Below are 21592 nucleotides of genomic sequence, written 5' to 3' on the forward strand. Positions count from 1 at the left end.
AGTAATATATATATACAAAACAATATTATTATTATTATTATTATTATTATTATTGTTTACAAAATAATAATGCATACTTTATTATGTGTAACAGTCTATCACCTTTTCATGCTCCAACTTTTCTTTCAATTCCTTTATTTCAAGAACAAGGGATATTTTTTCCTTTTCCAACTGTTCTTTCTTGTTTTCCAAATCCTGAAGACACAATTGTATATTGTGAAATTTTTATTTCAAAAAATTGCTCGCTATATAATTTAGATTCGTCTACTACATATCCCACTTTGGCAATTTACAAGTCAAACCGTATAGCTTTTATACAGCTCCTAAGATAAGAAATTTACAAAAACAAGTGAATTTAAAAAGCAATAAATACTAACAACTGCTATAAAACTGCATTTGGGACGCAACGCCAATGCTTTTGTATTACTGTGTGAAAAATAAAATAAATGATTTTTTAATACATGGTAATTCTCTATACCCTGTTTGCACCAGTAACAGAACTGAATTTAAGAAAGTGCTTTTTAAATACGTGGTATGTTGTTTTTTTGCTGCTTGGTTGTTTAAGACTTTGATTGCTAGCTTTTGTTGGGGAAGTTTGTTAAAGGGCTGTTTTAAATGTAACAAGAAGGTCTGTCTCATTTACAACTTTATAGCCAATGGAAGGAAATCTGTGATTTCAAATAGTAATGGTTCTGAATTTGTTATTCAACAGTTTATTAATTGTGATACCTTATATGTCATTTATGTATTAACTTGTCCCTGTGGTCTCCAATACGTGGGTAGGACCACACGAGCTTTGAAGGGGAGGTTTCGCGAACATAGATTAAACTTTCTGCGAGGGTTCCTAACTTAGTGTTTCAAGACATTTTTATTATAGACATAACAGGTCCTCTGAAGGTTTATCCATCCTGGGTGTGGAGAAAATCCACCAAACACTTAGAGGGGTGGACCAATACAAAACATTGTGTAAAGGAGAGACTTCTTGGATCTTCAAATTACAAACTCTTTCACCTGAAGGTCTGAATGATAAAATAGAATTTATTGATTAGTAAAGCTTTGATCCGAGATTTGTCTTGGTATCCTTTTTAGCTCTCTAAGTTGGTCTTCCTTTAGAATTATTTTTAGTTATATCTATGGAGAAAAGGTACAAGCTGTATAATAACCTTATTAAGGTATACATTTGGGTCTTTATTGGGTATTTGCTGGCATTTATGTCTTTATGGTCTTGATCTTTTATCCTAACACCGATTTATGAATGGAATTTGAATTTCATATCATCTGTATAGTTTAAATATCTAAAAATTATAAATAACAATAAAAATAAAACAGAGAAGATAGAGTGTGTATAGATATGGTTATAATTTTAAATGTCATCCATATTGATAATTACATATGCTTATGTACTTTATTATGTCTGTTTACTGTGGTGTACATTTTTTTCTGGTCTGTTCTCCGGAAGAGGTAAGATCCAAAAATTTATTTATAAATACATGGTTTATTGTATGATAATGGCCGGCATATTGTAATGGTGTAATTATTTGCACCTTATTGTTTTTATTGTATATTATCAATATACATATTTAAATTTGGTTATTTTATTTATGTTATCTTATTTTATTTAGTTTTGTTTTAATCTATTCTATGTATTTTATTGCATTGGTTGTATTTCTAAAAATTCTAGACAGATATGAAGGTGTAAATGATGGAGACATATTACATCAGTATGTCTCCAATATAGTAATCAACGTCCACCAATCAGATGTAGATATTCTTACTTAAATAACAGAACCATGTGGAGAGGACTCTTATGCTTTGAAAAAGTCTGGTGAACCAGACGAAACGCGTCAGGGAGTCCTCCGTTTGTGATATCCAGAATCCCTCTGTTACTATCTCGCTCTAGCGCTAGGAACTATTCTCTCAGGAACATCTGTGCCTCTCATTGTCCCCGGGCGGATCCATTTCGGGTGCGCACCCAGAAGTCATGTGACCGTATTTCAGCGTGACTACTGTCTGCAACTCCTACACAAGATTGGTGAATACCTTATTATCGCTTTTGCAGAGTGTGTCCAGCGAAATACCCGGCGAGGCTTCAGACTGATCTATTTATTGGTACAGGTAGCTCCTATATTATTTACCACTCTGGATCCTGGAGAGAACTATAATAGCAATAAATTGGCGCTTTGAGGTGCTATATAGGGCTGGATTTCCTAAATATATCAACTTATGTATTGGATTATATGAGACATCTCATTGTTTTTATTACGATATTACTCTGTCTTGTTTATCACCGCCATTGCCATAGGTGGTTTTCAATTTTATATACCAAGTTATACTGATGATTTGTCTATATGATTGTTATTGGATGATATACTAATATCTTTTATATACTTGAATTAAATATTTTATGTTTACTTATGCCGGTCATTTGATTTTTCATCCCTATAGCTGTTTTCTAGTGGGTATATGCGCTGGTATATTTGTCTTGAAGTTTGTTGAGGAGCTGATTATAGTCATTGATCACATGTTCGTTATATAATATATAATTATTATATAGTGTCTGCCAGCCAGTGTTAGCTGCAGAGCTAGTGTGTTTATTTAAAAGTGTGTTAGCTACAAGTGTATTAGGATTAATATAACATTATTCAGAGTTATACTAGAGTTAAACAGGAGATACAAGGAGGACAACACTACATGATATCCCTACTACAGGAGGACTAAATCCAGCACTGCAGTGATTCCTGATACCCTCCACCTCAAGCTCCTGCTTTTGGACACTCCTTACTGATCTGCTAGTATTGGTGATAAGATCATTTCTGATTTAATGACCCACTTGCAAACCTTGTCTCTCATTTAAGTTTGTCCAATCTGTACATCTGTGTTACCATGTTGTTCTACCCACACTATGCTAACTACTTTCCATTACTATCCACAGTGCTCCATCTTCCTCTCTGCATTTTCCTCCTACCTCACCTTGCTTGTTCCCCTCTTCCCCATTTTCTCTCAGCCCAATATTCTCATCTACTTCAACCTACTCTATGGCTACTTCAACCCACCGTCCTTCAAGTTCTACTATTTAACCTCCACCTCCTCTGCTACCCACCTGGACTGCTAACCTTAATGTGCCTTTAGTTCCTATTGTTGCTCACTACCTCTCCTTCTAGAATGTAAGTTCTTATGAGCAGGGTCCTTACCCAATATCTCGTGTGCATCCAGTTTGTCTTCCTTGTTTGTCCCTGTCATGTCTGATGCGGAATTGTTTCTGTATGCCATGCAATTTGTTCTGTTAATTGCATATATGCATGTATTATTCAGCTCTGTACTTATGCACTTGTTATATCTACTGTTTTCATGGATTTCATATTTGCACTACATCAGGTGCTACGAAATCTGTGGCGCCATACAAATAAACAATAATAATAATAATAATAATAATACATCATCACCTTAACTTTATCTTGAAATTGTGCAGTTTTGTTCTCCATGATCTCATGATAGACCTCTAATCTGTCCTTCAGAATTTTCATTTTAGCACGGTAATGATTTCTAAGGATAATAATCACCTGTTCCTAAGATAAAATAATGATATATTGCCAAAGTTATATTTTAACAGTTGTTTTATTACCATGACAAGTAATATCACACTGTAGTTATATATTTGGAAAATAATGCGTGGCATAGATATGTATGCTATATTTGAGATCTCAAAAACATTGCTATTGTCATGCAAGTAGTCTGCAACTCTTGGATAATATGTTGTAGTTCTATTTGTGTCCATGTATATAACATTGTTCTTTGTTAAAAAACACACACTCACACACAAAATTTCAAATTAGGATATTCAGTATGTGCAGAATAAGTTATGTTAATACTATTTTCAAATATTTAGATACAGTTAATCCATACTTATAAAATACAATAAAACTTTTTTCTTTCACAAATGTGTTTCTTTTGGGACAAAATAAAATCCCGTCAACATGACCTCTTTCAGAGCCCTTTGGGATTAGTTGTCAATAAGCTCCATTTTGTACACTGTAATTTAGGGGCCTGTACACAGAGCATACCTACTGCTTGTGAGTTCAGCTCCTTTCACCATAGATTTGTAGCTACGCACGGCCATACATGTAATGTAATTAATAATGTATTATTTTCATACTATGGGGCATATTCAATTGTTCCTGTTTTCCGCGGCGTAAAAAGTATTACCGTTATTACGGTAATACTAAGACGGATTTCAGCTCGCAGCTCCCTGAGCCACGAGCTGAAATTCAGCGTGAAAGGTACTGCAATAACGGGAACTTACGCCCACTATTACCGCAATGATGGTAATAGTGCGTGCGCCACGTTACTTTGGCCAGTAACGCCAACAATTGAATATGTCCCTATAAGTAGATAACAATTGCCTGAAGAAGGGCTGCATTATTTTATATATGGGATGCAGAGGGGTTGTAGCTATAGAAAGTTATGGTTTGGGGTGCGTTTGAAATGTCACACAAAAATTGTACCAGGTTGGCAAAAAGTTTAAATATGGGAAAGGGTTTGTGGTGGTTCATAGCTCACTATTTTCCTAGCTTTTACTGTCGGAGTTTGATTTTATCTGACACAGCCTGTACTATTTTGGTCCATCAGAAATTAATTCCAAAATGAATATGTTATGGTAATATATGGTAAATATGGCTCTTCCGGTACCAATTAAAGTTTTCTATCTTAAGTGCCGTTTGATTCCTATCTAAAATACTTTTTGAGTTTAGTTCAAGGTGCGCTGGATGGAGCTTAGGGAAAATGTGCCAAACATGGTTCAATCATGTGTATATATAGTTTTCTAAGCTTTTTTGAAGACAGGGGTTCATGTACAATATGAGCTCACACCATTAAAACCATTATATTGTGATGTCATACACATATTTAACAACAGTTGCATATTTTTTTTTTACGGAAGTATGCATTTATTAACACCAGCATATGGTACTGATTAGGGAACAAAAATATATTTTCTGAAGTGTTCTAAGTAATTGAAATATTGAACTTTAAGGGGTGACTTAATGATGATAAATGTGTTCCTGAGTCAGAGAAGTCTTTTAGAGCATTTTTAATTATGTAAATTGTCTAGATTTTAACACCACCTCAGAGGTGGTGGTAATAAAATCCCAGACACTACTTTTAAGGGGATGACTTTTGCTCTATACAGTTACATTCAATGAAGAGACCACATATAAACCAATGTAAATAATATATGTAAATGTGAATGTTTGACACTTGAAATAAGGGCAGTAGTTTTTTTCCCTTACCGTCATAAGTTATTTAAGGAGAATACCAGATGAGCAGTTCTAAATAATTAGAGGAATGGTCCAAACAATTGTAGATAGCACTTTTAGCTAATGATTTTACTGCAGGTGTGCACATTGCAGTCACAGACTAAAATTATGAAAGCAGAGTGTGCATATATGTGTCACCGCTACCAGCTATTATCATAAGTTTACAGAACTAGTAGTAGAGGTCTTCACCTATAGCAAATGACTTTCCCATAGAGCTTGATATGCTCACAGGTAGTCAAATGCCCCCCGTTCTTAAACTCAATGTAGTGCAAGCTTATGAGTAACGCCGCAGCACAGTAATAGGAGGTAATAACAGAAGGTAACAATGGTCAGGAACAAGCCAAGGTCCAAGGACAGAAGCAAGCAGCGTGGGCAGGTTCAGGCAAAGATTAGGACTGGCAGCAAACGAGGGTATCCGAGTCACAAGCATAGGTCAGGGCCACGAGCAAATAATCAGAAGTCCAGGAAAACAAGCCAGAGGTCAGGCACAGAGTACAGGAGCAGGTCAGCAGCCAGGAACTGACCGCTATAACCATCAGGGAGGCTCAGCCCTCCCTGCCCTAAATACGTGGAAGGACCAATGAGAGAGTGAGAGGCACAGCCTGAGGAAATCAGCCTCAGAAGGCAATAATTAACTTGGTTGTCTTTGCGCACAAAACCAGCTGCCCCTACTGCAGAGACACAGCGATTTGACAGGCGTCCTGGTCGTGGCCTTGGCGATGACCGGGCCGAAACTGGAAGTGATGTCGGCAAGGCTACGAACGCAGACAGCCTGGGACAGCGACTCGCGGTGGCTAAGGGAACCGCCGCAGCCCGTGACAATATACATGTAGGTGTGCATGCATATATGCACTATGGAGTAATATAAATGACACTGCATCTGGAACAAAGATGCTCTTTTATGAATTATACATGACCCCTAGATTGTGGAATAGAAAAAGAAGTTGATATACTTATTGCACTATTTTAAGATAATTTTTTGCTATAAAAGTTCAGGACAGTTTCCATGTATATAAAATGTAACAATTTCTAAGAAGTAAAAACATTTATACCTGATTACGCTTTGCATTTTCATCAGCTTCTTTAATGATCGCCATGTGCTTTAACTTCATTTGTTGCATATCATTCACTATCTGAAATATATACAGTACTTTAATATGTAAGTCATATATTACACAACAATGCACATAGTGACACTAGGGGGCATATTCAATTAGGATTCCGGTCCGCGGTAACGCGCATTACCACGGAACCTGCGCAGTATTGCCAGTAATATGGTACCGCAATAACGCAGATTTTCATATGCAACCCTATGCAAACGAAAATCCACATTATTGCGGTACCGTGGATTAACTACACGGCCCGTTCCGGCGCGATCCCGCAGACCTGAAACGTAATTGAATATGCCCCTAGTAGTTTATTGCAAATCTTTATATATAACATAACATAGAAAGAGTTACTCCCTTAACTTGACCTATGTGACAGAAAGTGGCCAATTCCAATACTTGAACCTTTCTCAAGATTTCTTTCTGTCTTTCTCAGCTTGAGAAATGGCTAAGCGATTGCTCAAGACATTGGATAAAACTGCTGACTTTCGGACTATACTGCAAGTCCTGGGAGAGCATATTTCTAGATCTCCCTGGTAGCGGCCCCAGCTTACTATAGAAAAAAAATCTATCTACGTGTATATATATATATATATATATATATATATATACACACAAGTTAACCCGTGCATGATACTCATGCATTCTAGTCAAATCAAGCTACTTAAGGTGTTAAAAAGGTTCTTGTCATGCATTTGGGCCATAGCCCAGGCCTCAACCACCAACCACTCCCCACTGTCACCCCCGGCAACCACCAACCACTCCCAACTGTCACTTCTCCTTCAAGAAATATATATATATATTTTTTTTTAAATCTTTATAAACACTTTTAACAATTAACAAATTAAATTAACAAATTTAAAACATCTTAGTATACCAAATTTCAGCCCTTTCTGAATTTTTTTTTCCACACACACTAAGAATTTAGTAGGTCAGTGTATAACTCCGCCCAGCAAGTGGCGCTGCAGCTTGGTTTTATTTTTTCCACACACACACAGACAGACTAACACACGCCACTAGACATTTATATTATAGATTATTCAGGTGGTTTGTACTCATAACTAACATGTGTACGTTACCCTGTTGCCTACCTCGGTACTTCACTTGTATGGATAGTACAATAAATAGATTCCAGGTGAGGCTGCACTCCAGGATTTAAGACAAATTGTAGTTAGTATCAAAAGGGTGTATGAAAGAAAGGAATGGATTGGTTGTCTTAAATCCTTGAGTGCCACCTCACCTGGAAAAAAAATATATATATATATATATATATATATATATATTTATATAGCTAGTAATATATCTATGTCATTTTAAGTTGCTTGTTAAATTTAATAGTAGGAGATAAAAAATTAAGATAAATGATACTGTTTCATTTAAAAAAACGTATTTATTTTGCAATAGCAATATAGCAAGAGAGGGTATTTTGTGTCCCTGATAAAGTACAATAACAATTGATTAACACAGACCTTTTATACTTACTATGAAATTACTTATGCATGTGTTCAACTGGCAAACTACACTCTAACTATGCAATTGGCTTAATTACTAGTCCGACATATGTAATTGAAGAGTAGGGTCTACACTATAACATAGAATTATAAATTGCATTTAAATAACTGCATTATAGTATACATGATAAGTTTTTGTCCTTTAACAAAAAAAAGTTAAACTTTATCACAACGCTGTGTATATCCTTCAAGTAAAGTTCTAACATAATTCAGTGTCACAGCTTACCACTAGGTGTCATCAGTACACACTTGGCAAGAATGAAAGATAATGTTAAATTGTCAGTAATGAGAACAATGTTATAGCATGAAACAGACAAACTCAGAACTGCAAATGATCAAAATTTTCAAAACTGTATAATATTTGCCTCATTTCCCCTTGGAATTCCACCTTTCATCATTCCATCATTTTTATTTTGCCTGGAATTCTCCCTTATGGTAACCCAACCACAACACAGTGAAGAATTGATTGATGCCATTCCAGGGAGAAACAAGACATTTGTGGGCCCTATTGCAAAATTTTGCAAAGGCCCCCATATACTGTTCAAATGGTTAAAAACTCACATATACACTTGGGACTTTGACAGGGAGGGCGGCCTCCGGTCAGCTGTGGGCCCCATTGCAGCTGCACCCCTTGTACCTATGGTATTTATACCCCTGATAACATTGTCATCACAGCTCTATTTATAGACCATACATTTATTGAAATGTGCAATCAGTATTGGCAAGCAAAAGTGCAAATTTGTTTCTATCACCTGAACTCCGCACCTCTGCAAAACAGCCTTTTCAAATGTGAAATTTTGAAAATTTCTATTTTTTTGACCTGCTCCATCCACTAAGAAACATCAGGTCAGTAAAACTGTAACAAGTAACTGGGAATGCTGCTTTAAATATGGTTACAAGTTTATTATTCACTAACTGAAGCACCTGGTGTTGTCTGGGTTTAAATCTTCAAGTTATTAAGTTATCAATGAGCTGGATGTATCTGTCAACATTTTAAAAATAATTAGCAGCTTAGCAGCTCTTCCAACACACCCATGAGGTGGCTGCCCAGTGTTGTTTTTGTTTTCATATTAAATGTCATCAAAATCGATTCAGTGGAAGACCCAGAACAGGTTCCCTGGGTAAAATATCTGCCCAGCGTACACCAACGGGAGGTCCGACTGGGACCTCCATGCCCTAGTATGTCTTCTTGGATCCAATGTTATCAGTCTGTAAAGTTTTCGTCCAAATTCATCCAGCGGAAGGCTCCGAACAGGCTCCCTGGGTCAAAATTCTGCCTAGCATACACCCGTAGGAGGTCCAACCGGGACCCTAACACCTTCTAAAACCTGGCCAGAATATAACTGGACCACCTCGCTTTGGTCTCATCAAAATCAGTGCAGGAGTGTCCGAATGCAGGCTCAGAACAGGCTCCCCGGGTCAAAGTTCTGCCCAGCATACACCAACGGGAAACGGGACCCTAACCTCCTCAAAACCTGGCCAGGATCCAACTGGACCACTCTGCATTGGTTTCATCCCAATGGGTGCAGGGGTGTCCCAATGCAGGCTCAAAACAGGCTCCTAGGTCAAATTTCTGTTCAGTGTACAAAAATGGGAGGTCCAACTGGGACCTCAAGCCCCTAGTATGTCTTCTGGGATCCAATGTTACCAGTCTGTGAAGTTTTTGTCCAAATCCATCCAGTGGCAGGTGCAAAACAGGGTCAAAGTTCTGCCCAATGCCAACGGGAGGTCCAACTGGGACCATAACCCCCCTAAAACCTGGCCAGGATCCAATTGGAACACCTTGAATTGGTTTCATCCCAATCGATGCAGAGGTGTCCGAATGCATAACTGGACAGACAAACAAACAAAGAGACCAATGCATTTTATATATAAGATAATCATACATTCTATCATTCGTCTTATACAAACCTTAGTAATGTAAATCTTTGCAAGATCATAGGGAATGTAAGCCTGTCCGTCATTCTCCTCACACTCAGTCAATTCACTTAAAGTGTGGCTTTTATAGGTATTTGTAAAATTCTGAAGATCTGCAAACAACATAAACATTTCCATTAGTATATTGTAATTGTTAATAATGTGGTACTTTCTATTAGGTTTGCCAACCTTTGAAAATAAATAGTAAGGTGTTTAAGAATTTCAATTTAAATAATTTTTAACTTGAAAAATATATTGTGTAAGAAGAAATAGTTAAGAGCTAGAGGGTTCCTTCAAATATATTATGTGATCTAAAAAACCAATAAAAAATGAAAACAACAAAATATACTTGTATCAAATAAAGCGCAGTCTGGAAGAGATCTTCTTTTTATGTTCAACATATTATCCAATATTCAGAAAAAAAGAAAAAATCAAAATAGTGTCATTCAGTTATTGCCAAACCATTGGAATAATTGTCATAAAATAACAATAAAATAGTAATTAGTGAATAACAAACAAACAAAAAACATATTACTTGCTCTTCTCCTTAATGTGATATTTGTGTGGCACACTAATGATGTCCCCCCTAGTGGTGGAAAACCAGTGGTTATTGATTTCATCAGCTTTATTGGAGAGTATTCTTCTCTTCTCAACCTTTGAAAATAATTTTACTACCAATTTTCTGGAAAATGAAGTGACCACCATAATTTTACTGACATATAGGGCCTCAGCCATTAAGGAGAGCAAGGCAAAAAAAAAAAAAGAGTAAATGTTCTTCAGGACAAACCGTGTTGCAATATATGTGGTGCAAATTAGTTTATTATTTTGCACATAAGTTAAATACTGGCTGTTCTGTCATGCAGCACACAAATACTTGATAGCTTTATTTTTACTCTAAAATGTAAAGTTGATCTAAGACATGCCCTATCTCAACTATAAATCTGTCCCCACATTTTAAATTCCCCACCCCTCTTCAAAGCAACATGGTTTGGCCAAGGAGCAAAGTTACTCCTTTTTTTTTTTTGCTTTGCTCCCCTTAATGACTCAGGCCCATAATCTATGTAATTTTAAAATGCATGTAAATGAAACAATCAGCCATTTAGTGTTTCCAAAAAATAAAATAAATGGTTCACAACATTACTCACACAATAAGTAGTTGATGTATTATGCATGTAATGTTAAATTTAGTAGTGTGAAAAAAACATGCTATGTTTTACTGATCTTCGTAATAATTTTACAGACAGTTTACATTTTTACATTCTTATTTTAGAGTGTCAGCAAATGTATTTATGTCTTTGAACCATTATATATTTCCCTTTGATATATTTTAACCACAATAAACTGTACAAATACTGTTATTGAGCATATAACTAATACTGCTTTTATGTATTTTACTTTCAGTTTGAGCCTAAGTTTGACCACCGCTATTTGGTCTCCATGATTGTCATTTTTGGGTGTGAGTATTTTGTGCTTTCTGCACAGGCCTGTAGCTTTTGGTAAACTGGTTTTTTTTTTAACATAGAGAAGCTGTTATTCTCAATAGAATTGTGCACAAATGTAAATGGCTTATGAAAAAAAAATAACAGATCGGTACACTTGATGAGAAAAACATTGTTCTTTTCTACTACAAGTTGTTTTATATTAGACTCAGTAAAAAAAAATAGCAGTGTATCTTCCTTATTATGGCATTGATCATTGAAATATGGGATTAAGGCCAGGAATATACAATCTTTGACCACTATGTGTCCAATTTCGAATGTGAAATTTGACTTTCTGTTGCATCTGGCAACAAATTGGCTTTCCTTTACATCAGGGGTATTATTACTAATAAGACTAGTGATCAGTGGTCTGTTCAATCCCAGCACCATTTGAACTTCAGCAGGAGAAATGACAAGTACTGGTGAGTGGTTTTGGTGAACTTTTGAAAATCTTTAACTAACCTGTGATGTATGCTGTCCGGCTGCTAAAGCTGTCCAGCAATATTAAAAAATAAATACAAAAACAAGCCCACTGTATTGCCTGTAAAGTATTTTTTGGGTGGGATGATCTTCCTGACACCACCTGTAGGAGGGGTGGGACAAATTGAAGTAAAACTCCACTCAAAAATGATTTTACTTAATTAAAATCATTATGCTGGGTAGTACAAATTATGAGAATAGCACTTGGTAAGGGAAATAGGCCTGCTACTGAAATTGTCTATAAAGAACTGAGAAACAGCAAGTTGTTGCCATTCGGTTTTGAAGAACCGTCTGTAGAACATCTAACCATGAAAAGAAATTGTAGACAAGAGTGATGATTTCCATGGACGTATTCTAATAACTAACTTTCATGCCATATTTGTAATGCGTCACAGTGCTCCAGTGCCGTACAGTCGAAAAAAGGACATGCATAAAACAGGGACATACAATGTAGACAAAATAAATATAGATATGAAAACAAAGGTAGGGAGGGGCCTACTCATGAGGGAGCTTACATTCTAATTGGAAGAGCCCACAGCCGAAACAAGAGGAGCAAGTGTGGCTTACAGTGGAGATTGGGACAATTGTAATGGTGCGTTAGTATAAGTAGTATCAGCGGGACTAGGGTAAGCTGTAATAAAGAGATGGGTTTTCACAGAGAATCTAAAGATTTGGGCATGGTAGAGAATTCCATAAGTGGGTAGCAGCACTGGAGAAGTCTTGTAGATGGGAGTGAGAAGTGATTACTGGGGACGAAGTGAAGCGAGCTGCAGGTCAGAGGTAGGTCTAAGAAGGCGAAAGCAAAAGTATTTTACACTGAGATTTGAGATACAGTATATGAAGCTGTGGTGTTGTTGAGGGCTTTGTAGATAAGGATGAGTAATTTTAATTGGATTCTGGGTAACACTGTTTTACATTCAAACCTATTTATGTATTTCAATGGACCAGGAAAACGTGTACTAAAAACGCCCCAAATCATATAAGGAAAAAAACAAAAGATAATTTGCAGATGACCACATTGTATTACTTTGTAAAACAGTTTGCACCAATGTGTACAATATTTACATATGGTGAGCTTTAATACAAATCATGGGCCTGAGTCATTAAGGAGAGTAGAGCATACAAAAGGAGTCACTTTGCACCTGGGCAAAACCATGTTGCATTGGAGGGGGAAGTAAATTTAAAATATGGGGACAGATTTATAGTTGTTGTATGGCATGTCCTAGATCAAATTTAAATTTCTGTGCAAAAATAAAGCTATCAAGTATTTGTGTGCTAGATGAGAAAACAGCCAGTTTTTTTACTTACGTGCAAAATAATAAACTAATTTGCACCCCTTGCATTGTTACATGGTTTGTCCCGGAGACTATTTACTCCTTTTTTTGCATTACTTTCCTTAATGACTCAGGCCCATGTCTGCATAGTAAAATAAAATGTTATCTTCAGAAAAAATCTAAGTTGTCCTTATTTGAACAATTGTATACAATTTTATATACATTTTTTTTATATCTGTATTGCTAACCATTAATTCCTATACAAAAGTGTATATAACACTACCAAAGGCAATTTAACGCTACTAAATACAATATTTAGTTAATGAGGAGACTCTGATAAAAGTGTAAATTCCATGGGACTGATTTGTTTAGTGTTAAATGCACGTATTTCAGCTCACTGCAGGATACGTCCAATACTTACTTATGTGGATAAATTTGCAAAAAAAACACACAGGAAAATAAAAAATATTGAATTAATGTCACCTGTTAATAATAAAGACATTAATGATAAAACAGTAGAAAAAAAAAGTGTTCTTCCATGAAATCATTTACTAGAATGGTCAATGATCAGGACTTCAGACACACTGGATTCGGACGTGGCTGCGTATGCTTGAGTTTGGCACACCCCTTCCTCGTCCTGTTCACTCCCTGAAATCGTAGGCTATAGTAAGTGTCCATTGTGTTTTCAAAGGGTTGCGTTCACGGACGTATCTCCCGGTTTTGGGCATGCGCAGAGAGATTTTGCGGATAATACGCTCCAAATCGGCAGATACGTGCCTTGATGAATCATGCTCCAGGTGTTCAAATTTTATTATAAGAGCTATGAAGAGTCAGTGCAAAACTGTCAGCGATGGAAGAAACAGAGATGAGGAGAGTGAATTTATCATCACCATCACCATTTATTTATATAGCGGCACTGATTCCGCAGCGCTGTACAGAGAACTCATTCACATTAGTCCCTGCCCCATTGGAGCTTACAGTCTAAATTCCCTAACAAACACACAGACACACACACACAGACAGACAGACAGAGAGAGAGACTAGGGTCAATTTTGATAGCAGCCAATTAACCTACTACTAAGTTTTTGGAGTGTGGGAGGAAACCGGAGCACCCGGAGGAAAGCCACGCAAACACGGGGAGAACATACAAACTCCACAAAGATAAGGCCATGGTCGGGAATTGAACTCATGACCCCGGTGCTATGAGGCAGAAGTGCTAACCACTTAGCCACCGTGCAGCACTTGTGTTATACAAGATGGATAGATTGATAGAGTTCTGCAATTGTCAAGTCATGAAACAGCATTGACATTTTGGTAAGTAATTATAAAAACATAATCATTCATGCATGGGAAGCAGTATGATTTAGTATGCTCTGCCTGATTTCGCACTTTAATCACACTGTGTCACTCATGCTGCATAAGGTTTGTTGGGATTAGTAGTAAATACAGCATAAGTTGACTTTTTTCTTAACTTTCACAACACAAGGGGCCATTTTTGTAAAATATTTCTTCTACCTGTTTTATTTTTTCAGACATACATGTTGATAATAAACTAATTATTGTATCTGAAAGTGTATTTAATTTGACCAGGAAATGTTTTCTTTCATCAGGAGTTAAGCCCACCATATACATGGGCACCACCATTGTTGTATCATCAGTCCAGCAGGATCAATTCCACATTGCAAATAGCTTTTCATGCAATAATTTAAAATCTGCTGACCGCTCAGCAATGAAGGCAGCCATATATGTGGTCTCTCCCTCTGAATGGACATTGTATATTGCAGAGAATATTAGATACATTGTACATAGTGTATAATTCATATCAAACAAGATAGTGGTTATAATTTACAAAAATATCATGTTGAGTCTATTGGATGCTTTACCAAGAAATAAATAGGTGTGCTACATATTGATGTGTAATTATCACAGAATTCCTTTTAAACTGGATCTACTTGGATTATATTGTAAATTTAATGATCAATTACACTGGCTACAGAAAATGTTATAAAGTTAGATTTTGTTTGTTTCTTTTTAGTATTTACTTTTAATAATATTATTTTAAGAATAATATAGTATGTTGATTAATTTTTTTTTTATTTTGATCTTTTTGTAGACTGGAACATGATTATTTAAACAATAGCAAAGGCACTTTATTTTGCATTTTAAAAGCCAAAACCTTGCGTATGGAATTTTGGTCACATCACCTCTTTCAAGCTCTGCTGTATCTTCTTTCATGCCTTTCCAACAATTCAGAAAGGTCAACTTGCTCCTGTAAGTTCCAATCTTGCTGAACCATGACTCACCCTGTTTTTCAGGACCTACAAGTAAAGTCACAATATCTTAAAAGAACTAAACATCCAAATGTAATAATTGATTAAAAGTAACTATTTCAAATTAAGAAATATATTAAATATTATCAAATTTTAAATATGTCATCATCATGTTCTGAGGTTGTCAATGAGGAGCAGTGCAGAGAGGAGACACTGCCAGAAGACAAGACAGATCAGAAGGACTTATGAAGGGGCACATTGTGATTAAGTGGAAGCAGTGTGATGAAATGGGAGCAGTGTGATGAAGGGGGAGCAGTGTGATGAAGGGGGAGCAGTGTGATAAAGGGGGAGCAGTGTGATGAAGGGGGAGCAGTGTGATGAAAGGGGAGCAGTGTGATGAAGGGGGAGCAGTGTGATGAAGTGGAAGCAGTGTGATGAAACGGGAGCAGTGTGATGAAGGGGGAGCAGTGTGATAAAGGGGGAGCAGTGTGATGAAGGGGGAGCAGTGTGATGAAGGGGGAGCAGTGTGATGAAGGGGGAGCAGTGTGATGAAAGGGGAGCAGTGTGATGAAGGGGGAGCAGTGTGATGAAGTGGAAGCAGTGTGATGAAACGGGAGCAGTGTGATGAAGGGGGAGCAGTGTGATGAAGGGGGAGCAGTGTGATGAAGGTAATCTGTGCAATGAAGGAGAGAAATAGTGTGATGAAGGAGGAGACCAATGTGATGATGGAGCAGAAAAGTGTGATGGAGGAAAGGAACAATGTATAATATATATTATAATAAATGACATTGTATTGTTTCAAATACATCCTTGAGAGGTTTTAGTACAGGGTGATTGAAAAGTCGCAGTACACCCTTTTATTTCAAAAACTCTACAGGAAATTGGGAAACCTGAATACTCCAGTAAGGTATGGGTGACGCGGTCTATCTTTTACGGTATGTACCAAACATGGGCGCCATCTTGAAATCGGCCAATCGGCCCAATTCCTGTAGAGTTTTTGAAATAAAAGGGTGTACTGCGACTTTTGAATCACCCTGTATTTCTTGCTTCTCTTTTGTGAAATATTTTTTTAGCTAATTTTCTCCCCCAAAAATTCTTCCATAGGCTGTGCTAGACCTTGTGTGATCTGTCAACATGTAATTGGAAGCTATTAATAGACTATTTAATATAATCCACTTACTTTCTAATGAATCATTATCTATAGCAATACTTTTAATTATGCAGGAAGGGTGACTTTTTAATTCAAAGAAACTTGTTACATGTCCAGGTAGATCAGAATGTAACATTACGGATGACAAATGAGGTTCATTATCACTTCTGTAGGAGTCTCCAGATGTTTGCGAAGTGGACGGTACAGCATCTGTTCCCCAGGTTTCTGCAGCAGAGTAATCGAAACATAGAGTAATATTCATTAATACTTTACAATTAAGAACACTTGCAATACACATTTTCAGCATCTTGAACAATCTTTATCATCGCTGTGAAGAGCAGAAAAAATGATTACTGTATGAACACATGTTTGAACTTCCATGGTAACTGCTTCTCCTAGAGACCCCACTGCAGTTTATGAAATGCTACTAAATACTTGTTGTGGAAATCAGGAACACACAACCAGCAAGGAGAACAAAGCTGGAAAATGTCAGAGTTTGTTAAACACATGTTCTGAGGGTACAGTTATTGAATGTTGAGGAGTTAAAGTCAGAAACATTTTTTCTAAAGTGGATTAGACTTGGCACCAAACAGTTTGTAGTTTATTTAGAATGGTTTCCTGTATGTAGCACTGTACAAACACAAATGTTTTCAAGATGTATACTGTGTCAGGATGGACCACTATGCCACCCTGTCTGTTGTTGCTGGGAGCCGCCTGGGCTCACTTTGCCACTGTTCCCTTTCGTTATCCCAAATGCACCCTCTAACCACAGTAGGAGGGGTTTACAAATGCTGCCACCAGTGGACTCCTTACCAGTATCCAGTACCGGGTTTCGTCTAAGTAACTGACGCTGCTAGTGTAACCCATTACTGGCATACCTGGGCTGGTACCCCTGACCTCTTCTTATGGATCAGGGTTGCTGTGAATGGATCCCCCCTGACCTATCACACTGGCCAGAACTGCTGGGTAGTGGGCAAAGCAGTAGTACCGGAAAGCTGGGTCCAAATCTCAGAACAGCCGGGAACGGATTATAGTTGGGTCTAATCTGTAGGTCACAGGGATAGACAAGTTTCCAAGCAAGTCTTTGAAGCAAGTGATGTTTATTTGCTCACCCTGGTTGAAGGTACCAGGGAGCAGGTCAGATGAAACAAGAAGAACAATTTTCAATACAAAACTTAGCTTTTTATACAGTTTTTGGACACAGCCTTACAGGGTAAGCTAGCCCCCTGAGGTTTGAGCTATTTTTAGAATCAGAATGCAATGTGTTTATCCAAACATGGATTTACATGCAATGCAAAGCTAACAATATTTACACTTATCTGTGTATCCAAAAACTTGCTATGATTTCCTGCATCTTGTTTAGGCACAGGAAATCTAACAGCAAGTCTAATTAAACCTTCCTGTGCCTTCAGGTGCTGAACCCTCACACATCAAAAGGTCTAATTAACATGAGATTAACATGGGTCATTTTTTCAGACAGTTGCAGAATACATATTCCCAAAGCAAAGTTACAAAACCTCAAAGTAATTTCCCTACCAAAATATACAAAAGACTACCTCAACAAAGGCTTATTGCATCAGCTATATACCTCAGAAATAAGGCATTTCCTCTAGCAAAGTTAAAACAAAACACAAATTTCTTCCCCTGGTCTCATAAATAAAGATATTTCCTTTACCAAAATACACACAATACCAAAAATAAGTACATTTGCAATTATATAAATAAACGCCCAGCCCTATTTCCTTTAAATAGATTTATACCATAAGTTATTTATAAGTGATCCAGTCACATATACATACTGTACATGTACTACAGAGCAGTCTATGCTAGTACCTTATAAATAGCAATGCCCAGCATACTATGGTAAAAGTTTCCTACTGACTCTAATCACCTAAAAGGGTATCCTAATAACATATACATTTGTAAACTACATTTCTAGCTGTACTTTACTGTAGTGTAGGATGGCATGTCTCACCCATCTTGTATAGGCTTTGTGATGCAGGGAACACTGTATTCTTTTTCTTCCATATGCACAATCTGGATGAAGGCTGGATATTTTCATATGATGATGTAAAATAAGCAGCTAAAGAGAATAGAAATTTGAATAGAGACTATTAAACATTGTTGGTATTATTATGCCTCTTTATTTTCTTTGTCAAACATAGGACCATCTGTACCATTGATAGAGTTCAGTAATGTAGAAACTTTGCATTCCTGTGTTAATATGCTTGTGATTTTTAGGCCTCACTTTAGTTGTATGTATTGTGGGGCAGACCAATAAAATGAATGCAGGTCATCCTAAAGGGTAGTCTCATTGGCAGACTATGTCACGTGGCCGCCTATGGTATTGAGAAATGTGATTTTGTGTAATAGAAATAGGCTCCACTTTGTATGCCAGCAGCCATTTCTGTTCTAGCATTGCATTATAGTAACATTTATATCTTTGTATGTTATTCATTAGCAAGAAATACAGTTTCTTAAGAAATGTGTCCATGACCTTAAAGAATAGCTGACCTGACACAGATAACAGTTACATCACCCTCTCCATGGGTGGGCAATACTGTAAGGTTTTTTGTGTGAGAGATAACTACAGAACATTGCAGGGCGTAGCTTGCTGACATATGTAACTTGTACAACCAGAGTACTATAAGTATATGTAACCTGTGACAATAAACAGGAGACGCTTTGTAATACAGAACTTGTTGTCTGTTTCACTTTCTCTCCAGCTGATTGACCGCTCCCAGGTATACTTGATGCTACACAAGTGAACACTTGACTGGTCAAGACGCTGAGGGGGGTATTTAATTACAATTTGCTGCTGTGATTACGCACGGCTGCGCATATAAAGCGTCATTACGGTAGCGCAATATCACAGATTTTTGTGCGCACCCATCCACAATGTTGCGGTACCGGGACCTGTGCGGCCGCGCATAATCGCGGTCACGAATCGGAATTGAATATGCCCCTGAGGGTCTCAGATCCAACAGTATGCATAATGGTATAAGGTATGAAGGAGCTGCACATCTTTTGGGCCCCATAGGAGTACTGGGCCCTTGAGTCAGAAATAGAGTTTAGTAATAGTGACCATTTCATAATCAACCTATTGCAAATAACCATGCAAATGTGTACTAGACAAAATAACAAAATACTAATCAAATAGACGTGGAGCTCATTCTTCTATGGCTTATTTATTAGAGGCTTCATACAATATAATTATGTAGCATGTAGGGGAAGACTTACTTTCATGTGCACTCCGCCCCACCAATTACATACCCAAAATTTACATTACTCTGCAATTGACTCTTTTTTATCACCTCATATTTCATTACTTTATTATCTAACCACATTCTTCAATTTACATAGATTTTTTTCTCACAATTTACACATAAAACCCTACACTTACATACTAATTCAGTAAAAAAACAAAACTGCATTTACAGGTAGCTCATTGGATCCCAGCATTTACAGAAATAACATTTATGTTTTACAATATCTACCCATAATATTCTAGTGAATTATACTGTATAATATTTATTTCCTTCTCTTGTCTCCAATTGGAGTACAACATTTTTACTAAAATAATGCACAGTACAGTGATAAAAGAGAAAAGAAAGTGTATTGTACTGCATATGTATTAAATATTACAACAAAGTTCTAAATTAAATACAGTAATTAATTGTGTGACAATATGAACAATGTAATGACATGTTCAAATACAAACATTTTGAGAGATTTTTCAATGTGACGTCTTATTTTTTATCCCGTCCCCTCAAAACCGTGTTGTGGTTTTACTGTATTTCGAGAACTAAAGGACAGTGCACTATAGTTTCTACCACTAGATGGAAGCAGTGAAGCCTTGATAAAATTGCTCAATTATGTTTGGGTGTGGCACAGACAAGCCTAGACTTCTTTATTTATATAAATATAATTTTTTTGTATGTGTCTGAAAGGAAAGAGCTGTTGAAACAACGCCCACATTGCTTCAATTGTCTTTTCTGAGCAGTGCAAATACACGAACAGTATTTCAAGCTAAAATAAATATGAGCTAACAAAAAAGTGACATTACAACATCAAGATACAATTCAGGGGCGCACGCAGGGGGGGGTGCCCCACATAGTGGCACTGTACTATACAGCAGCCGTGACGCTGTCAAAGAAGCGTCCGTGGCGGTGCTGTATTGTGTACAGTTCTCTCGGTTTGTGGGGTTTTTTGTTTTTTTTTGGGGGATGGGGGGTAAACCCCCCTAAAAATCCTGCATGCGCCCCTGCAATTGTACATCAGGATATGAATCATCCACTAAGTCAGTGGTTCCCAAACTTTTGCAGTTTGCGGCCCCCTTAGAGTCTCCATAATTTTTTCAAGGCACCCCTCCAAAATAATTACCGAGCAGTCCCGTTTTATAAGTAGTTGGGTTAAAAAACGTAATAAGTATTTAGGTCAGGACAGAAATACTTATTTACTTGTATGCAAAGATACACATAAATCCAAAGGAAAATAATATTTTTTTATATTTTTTTTACAATTATATTTCTGTGAAAGAATAATTTACAGCTAACTCACTCTCTGCCCCCTTCATCCACACTCTCTGTGCCCCTGCATCATCATCCACACACTCTGTGCCCCTGCATCATCATCCACACACTCTGTGTACCTGCATCATCATCCACACACTCTGTGCCCCTGCATCATCATCCACACACTCTGTGTACCTGCATCATCATCCACAGTCTCTGTGCCCCTGCATTATCATCCACACTCTCTGTGCCCCTGCATCATCATCCACACACTCTGTGTACCTGCATTATCATCCACACTCTCTGTGCCCCTGCATCATCAACCACAGACTCAGTGCCCCTGCATCATCATCCACACACTCTGTGTACCTGCATCATCATCCACACACTCTGTGCCCCTGCATCATCATCCACACACTCTGTGCCCCTGCATCATCATCCACACTCTCTGTGCCTCTCTGCATCATCATCCACACACTCTGTGCCCCTGCATCATCATCCACACACTCTGTTTACCTGCATCATCATCCACACTCTCTGTGCCTCTCTGCATTATCATCCACACTCTCTGTACCCCTCT

The sequence above is a fragment of the Mixophyes fleayi genome, chromosome 1, assembly GCF_038048845.1.
Source record: "Mixophyes fleayi isolate aMixFle1 chromosome 1, aMixFle1.hap1, whole genome shotgun sequence".
NCBI classification, from domain to species: Eukaryota; Metazoa; Chordata; class Amphibia; order Anura; family Limnodynastidae; genus Mixophyes; species Mixophyes fleayi.